The sequence below is a fragment of the Mytilus edulis genome, chromosome 7, assembly GCF_963676685.1.
Source record: "Mytilus edulis chromosome 7, xbMytEdul2.2, whole genome shotgun sequence".
NCBI lineage: Eukaryota > Metazoa > Mollusca > Bivalvia > Mytilida > Mytilidae > Mytilus > Mytilus edulis.
The window spans coordinates 21,997,139-22,004,818 of NC_092350.1; positions in this window are offsets into that span (position 1 = coordinate 21,997,139).

The following is a 7,680-nucleotide window of genomic DNA, read 5'->3' on the forward strand; positions in this document are numbered from 1 at the left end:
AGCATGCAACTTATCAAGTACTTCCAACGAGTTTTTGACACTCCAAAAGTGATTAATTCCACTATTTTAGAAGGTTTTATTTGAACAATTTATTATCAGGTTTTTGATTGTACCAAGTGTACTAGTAAGAAGAATAGATAATTTAGTAGTGGAACAATGGCTTGAAGACGAAATAAATCAATATTTGTAAGGTGTTTTGTGTAGTTTCGGAAGCCAATACATAGTTGGGACTTTCATTGTTCTTGGTTCTACTTGTAAAGCGGTAGCTAAAAGTTTATGTTTGTTACAGATGTCGTTTTCTGAAAATGGAGTCAGTTGGAATGTTGGTGAATTGGTGATTTCTTTTTGTAGAAAAAAGTAAAAACACAAAAATACTGAACTCCGAGGAAAATTCAAAAAGGAAAATCAAAAATCAAAAGGCAAAATCAAAAGTCCAAACACATCAAACGAATGGATAACAACTGTCATATTCCTGACTTGGTACAGGCATTTTCTAATGTAGAAAATGGTGGATTGAACCTGGTTTTATAGCTAGCTAAACCTCTCACTTGTATGACAGTCGCATCAAATTACATTACATTGTCAACGATGCATGAACAAAACAAATATACTCAAAGAGTAAAAATGTCAAAAATAGGGGTACAACAGTCAATATTGTGTTATCATCTTAATATCACTACATAAACAACAAATGTAACAAAGTAGCACAAAAAGGCATACATCAAATTTAACATTCTCATTTTGCTTTTCTTATACGGCTGAATTTATCTATGTAAAGTCTACCCATAAATGATAGAAGGTTTTCATTACTGGTGTAAAATTGCGCGTTTGAAATTCGCACAGGTAGACATAAAAATAATTTTGTCGTATGACGGCATACATAAATGCAGACTCACGTAAAGTAGAACCTCAATGTACAATTGTGTCAAACAATAATAATATTATTAGCAGCTTTATCGGCCGGGACAAAAACAAATTCCTTGGCTAGTTCTTTTAGTTTATGTTTGATACGAGAAATAAGTTTATTGTAGTTATTTTTAAGAGTAAAATGTTCTTTACAATGTTGAATACGTATATCAACAATGTTTGTTACTGAATTAAAAAAAAAGAGTCCAAAGATTTGCCCTCAAATCAAGACGTATGGAAACGTACGCCCTGAAGTAACCATTATTCCTTTTTCAAAATCAAACTTAAGGAATGGAATATGAAAGAAGGGGAATATGATGTGAGTGAAATGAACAATTAGTAGACAGACAAATGACTTTTGCAATAAATATATATAAATGTCGTTCAAAATTTTCAAAACATTGTAATGAAAAGCTAAGGCAACCACAATGTTTCGCAGCCAGGCCTCACGGTCATAAAACTTTCGAGCATGATTTTTGTACTCAGACTCGAAAATCAAACAATCAAATTGCTGGATTTCAGGTTTCGAGCATGATTTTTGTGCTCCGAGCACTGAGCAAAGTTGTATGCCTTCAAGGCCAGATGTAACAGGACGAAAAATTGAGATCTTAAACACAAATAAAAAAAACCTCCGTAATAGTTTAAGGACTCTACTCCAAGTTACATGTTTTAAATAGCTAGAACTGACTAACAAAGAATGTTGAGACCTACTACTTGATAAGTTACTTTTAAAAGTTTTAAATTATCAGTCTTAGTAAGTACAGTTATACTTATTCTCGGCGGCAGAAAATGCTCTATTATCACTGGGGTAAAGCTGATGACCGTAACTGCATTCACGGTCATCCCAAGATGTCGGATGAAAAATTAGGTCAGTTTCTGTAATGTCTGTTAAGGTGTTTCTATATCATTTTCTTTACAAATTATACATTGAAACGATGTAAATTTATAAAAGAATCACTCGAAAATCACTAATTACTTCCGAGAAATGTGCATAAAACGGGAAATTCGATTTGAAAAAATCGTTAAGATGACCGTAAATCATAATCAAAATATTTTCAAGATGACCGTAACATAAAACAAGGATGACCGTGATTGGTAAAAAGATGACCGTAACTTGTAAAGGATGACCGTAATTTGTAAAGACTAGCTGACTGTAATTTATATAGGACGACCGTAACTTTTATAGGATGACCATCAATTCTAAGAAATATCCGTATTATATTCAAAGTTTTTTTGTAGAGTTTGTCGATCTCAATAGGGGCTCGGTTAGCGGATATAAATATGTTTCATAAATTTCTTTTTTTAAACTATAATATAATTGGCCATATTTAGGATTTATAACAATGATAGTAAATTGCATATTTCTCGTAAACAATGAAATATTTATTGATATCGACGTTAAAATTTTAACACAAATTTACAGCGATACGACGAAAATTTGAAGAAACATGAATGTGTCCCTAGTACACGGATGCCTCATCTACACTATCATTTTCTATGTTTAGTGGACTATGAAAATGGGATAATACTGTAATTTGGCATTAGAATTAAAAAGATCATTCCATAGGGAAAATGTGTACTAAGTTTCAATTTTATTTAACTTGAAGCTGGACAAACGGACAAACAAACAGACGAACGGACGAACGTACGCACAGACCAGAAAAACATAATGCCAATAAATGGAGCATTAAAAAGATTAATAATACATACGAATATTTGGTAATCGAGCCCATGTGTATGGGTCCAGAGGAAGCAGATTAAAATCTTAATTTGTCTTGATATATGCAGGCGGAAACACTTTTGAAATAGAACAAAAGAATCGAAGCTCTGTGTTTATCGAGAAAGCGATAAAAGTTAACTGTAATGTTTGATATAGTAACAAAATTCGTGTCTGCCCTTCCATTATGTGAATCAAGAAAAAATTCCCCAAAACAGGTAACGATTGTATCGAAAAGAGAAAAATCGAGTGCACCTTTTTATGTTAGGGCATGTTTGGGGTGTATATTTTGTCTTTAAAACGTTCAAAGCAAGAGTATTTTATATAGCATCTCGCTTCAGATTCTATCATTATTATATATCAAAGCTACAGGTTGACTTTATAACGTAAAAAAATGACAGTACGAAAAGATGAAATATATGGGTCAATTGAGATACCTATCTAATGAATCACAAAAACAGAGTAGGTGTGTTCGAATAGCTATTTTTTCTAAAAGTACTTGACGACAGTCTTTTAATTTGGATGATGACAATGTGTGTGTGATAACTAGGCTTTATCACTGAAAATGTTTAGTCTGCCCTTCCACGAAATATTTAACTAGAATTTTTTTAAATGCTTAAGAATTTTCAAAAATTCCATCTGACATCCAAACAGACAATATTTTTAAGTTGAATGAATGCAGACAGGATCATTAACTAATGCTCATTAGCTAGTAGATACATTTGTATTTTAAAATATAACTGACATATAACGATCGATCGTAATGGTGCTATGTGGATCAATTTATCAGTTTTCAAGAGCAAAATTGGCAGAGCGTCATCCCTACAATGGCTTCCATTTCTACGACTGTGAGCATGAACTGGCGTAATGGGGAGATAATTTTGAAGAAGTAGAATCCTGACTGTATGAATAACATTTCTGTATATATACAAATTGACAACGTTCCCCCTTGTGATACGCTTTTCGTACAATACTATTTTAAGGATCTACTTTGCTGGAGCTCACCTTCACTAGTTTATTCGAATGATATTTTCAAAATATTTCTGTTATTTTATTTGCACGACAAAATGAAAGACGATATATTATCAATGGGTGTACATGCAATTTTTTTGCATTTTTAAAAATGTGTATTTATTATATGTCATTAAAAGGAATCCCAGAAACAAAAAAAAATCTTTTGTCGAGCAGTTGAAGGCTGTGCACCGCATGTCTTTTGACAAATTCATTTTAAAAATTGAACCCTCTACTGTAAAAAAGATAAATATGGTAATCTTTGCATTTGAAGCACGTCTTATTTTCTTCTACCTTTAGGATAAAACTTTCATATTAATATGTGTATACCAATACGATTAATCATTTGATACAAAAAGATAGTTATATAAATACGGATATTTCTTAGAATTGAGGGTCATCCTTTAAAACTTACGGTCATCATTTACAAATTACGGTCATCTTAAAAGCAGTTACGGTCAGCCTTGTTATGAATCGCTGATTCTGTTACGGTCATCTCGATTGTGATTTACGGTCATCTTGGCGATTTTTTCAAATCGAATTTCCCGTTTCATGCACATTTCTCAGAAGTAATTAGTGATTTTCGAGTGATTCTTTTATACATTTACATCGTTTCAATGTATGATTTGTAAAGAAAATGATATAGAAACACCTTAACAGACAATACAGAAACTGACCTAATTTTTCATCCGACATCTTGGGATGACCGTGAATGCAGTTACGGTCATCAGCTTTACCCCAGTGATTATGGAAACTGTTCAATAGCAAATATCAAGCCAAATACACAAAATATATCACTTTGAAACGTTGTGGAGAACGTTGAATTAACAAACAATGCGTAATATGAACTATAGAGATATTGGCTTGCATTAATTTATTTTTGTTCAATAGTCAAAAATGTTCAGGAACCTAATTATTTGAGGTTATATATTGTTCGTAAAAATATGTTTAATTAAAAATGTAATTATGCTTTACATTTCTGTTGAACCAAATATTGCAGCTTTGACAATTTTTTGACCAAACTGACACTATTGTATCTGAAATACATAAAGGCAGCAGTAGTATACCGCTATTCGAAATTCATAAATCGATTGAGAGAAAAAAAAAAACAAATCCAGGTTACTAAACAAAAAACTGAGGGAAATACATTAAATATAAGAGGAGAACTACGACACAACAGAAACACAACGTTAAAATGTAACACACACAGAAACGAACTATATTTCGTGTGTATAATTTGGAGTTTAGTATAACGTCCATTATCACTGAACTAATATATATATATTTGTTAAGAGGCCAGCTGAAGGACGTCTCCGGTTGTTGAAGTTTCTCGCTGCATTGAAGACCTATTGGTGACCTTCTGCTGTTGTCTGTTCTATGGTCGGGTTGTTGTCTCTTTGACACATTTCCATTCTCAATTTAATATAATATAACAAATACGATCATCAGTAGAATTTTGGTTTAAACAAAGGATTGTTAATAAATTTAAATGCTCTTTTTTTTCGCTGACACTAACATTTTGCCAAAATATATTTGAATGAGCTTCGTCAGATCGACCTTATGTAAGTTCGCATTTACATAAACAAGTAAACAACTTAGATTGGTTCTAGGATCATTTAACATGTTCAAATACGAAATGGAAGATGAATGTTGATCTGTTTTATAGGGTTCTTATCACAACTCAATTTTTCAAATAGTAAGAGACTGTTGATAGAGATTTTATTTAAAGCCAAAAAAAATAACATATATATTGATATTTGCTTGCATAAGGTCGATTTCTATCCGACGGAGCCAATATCAAAATTCAAATTTATTAATTTTCCTAATACTTTTACTTACAAAATTATGCCATTGGCTCTTTTTGGGGGCATGTGTCATTGAAGAACTCCTTCCATCTAATTCGATTTAGCGCCGGTTTTTCTTAAAAGTGTTATTGTTGTGTCCCTGTTGCTTCATTTCAAATGGGTCCCAGTGCCAGGTGTTTCTGAGTGCTCCTCTGTTATTAATTCCCCCGAGTGTTCCATATTAGTGTCTGCCGTGTAATGCTGCTTGTTAGTTTTCGCAGTATGTAGCCTATCCATACCCATTTTCCTTTCTTGGTTTGGTTGTCAATGGGTTCGTGGTCATCTCTTTTTCAGATCTTCATTTTTATTAATTTGTTAAACCATCTGATGTTCATGATTCTTCTCGTGCAGTAGTTAATGAACCTTTATGAGTCTTGACAGCAAATTTGTGTTAGCTGTTCCCCGTTTTTCTGTTCAATCAAGAGCACAGATTATATGTTGGAGTTTAATAATTTCATTTCTGTGCTGCAGATTGTTTTGGCACTCCATACGTTTCCTAGAATGCTAAATATGACTTTGGCTATGTTGATTTTTGATTAAATATGATTTATCAGCTTTTGTACCATATCCTCTTCCTTGACAATGCTTACGAGATATGTAAACTCTTTTTGTTCTTCTGTTTGTGTCCTTTATTTTAATGGATGTTTGCTATTTGTATTGATCATTATTATTTTTCTGTTTTCTTTGTTTAGTTTGAGTTCAAGCTTCGTAGATGTTGAAGAAAGAAGGTATGTTCGTTCTTGCATTTTGTTTTTGTGTGGATATTAAGGCTATACCACTTCCACAAAATCCAAGTCTTTTAGTTGTCTCTTTCTTTTACCTTCATGAGCTTGTCATGATGTAGTCTATTGCCAAGGGGAAAAGCGATGGTAATAGCATACAGCCTAGTTTTACTCCCATTTTGACATCAAATATCTCCCCGAGCTTGCCTTCATATATAACGCTGTATTACATGTTGTCATAGGATTTCCTTGTAATAATTATGAATGTTTGCGGTATTCTATCAGCAATGATATTCAAATGGGTTTCCCTGTAAAGCTGTCAGATGCCTTCTCAAAGTCTATAGCCTTAATCAGTAGGGAAATTGTCCAATCTAAAAGACTGTTCTATTACTATGACAGCAGTTGCTATCTGCCACTGGTAGTATTGGGATTCCTCTGAAAATGTTTCTTTTTAGTTAAACTTTTTTTGATAATTTGATTGGTGTACCTCGCTCCATTCTTAAGGCATTTCTTCTTGCTGCCATATATCACTGAATATCTTATGAAAAAGGTTAGCTATTAGTTCTCAGCTGGCCTTTAAAGATTCTGGTGGAATATTGTCTTGATCTGCTGCAGCCGATTTCAACTTTTTTACTGTTTCTTTTAAACTTGTATATAATTCAAACTTTAGATTTTACCCCGTTGAAGCTGATAGACAAGATATGTTTTATTGCTCATTAATTATGTAAAACTAGGATGTTTATTCTTAGTCAAGTATTCAATAAATATCTGACCAAATTGTTTTCATTAAAAACCATGAAAATCATTTAAAATCTATCTATGCTATTTATGATTCCAATACATATTTATATCAAATCTATTAAAATTGAAAGACAGGTCTGGTGTTATCAAGGTGCTTGTTTTTTTGTATTCAATATTCAGTCCTTCTGGTGGTTAATTAGTTACCATTTGACAATAACAATAAGACAAGAAAGATTTTTTTTTGGAATTTTTACTAAAACAGTATTCTGTACATCAATAAATCTGATATATAGGTTCGAATGCAATGGTTCAATTATAACTAAATGTACATTGGTAAAAATACTAATGATAAATGAAATGAAAGGTATTAAAATGTTACCTGAAAAAAATTCAGTAAACACAAGTATAAACAAAACTCACATCCATGTGAACATAGCTTTATTATAAAGCATATAAAATATGGACATATTTTATGATACAATAATGAATTAATTAAACCAAATTAAATTTTCATTCTTTTTATGCCAAAGTTTAGTGTCTACATTCATTTACATAGAAAGATATTTCGTAAAAAAAGAGCTAAATGCATTTCCACATTATGACAAATGATGATATTTTATAGCTCTTAGATAGTTAGATCTGTTGACTGAATTGCCTCTTCTTGCAAAACAATTATCATATAGGAACATTTCATACATAAGGAAAATGATTTGATAATAGAGATTGTAATCTAGTGAGA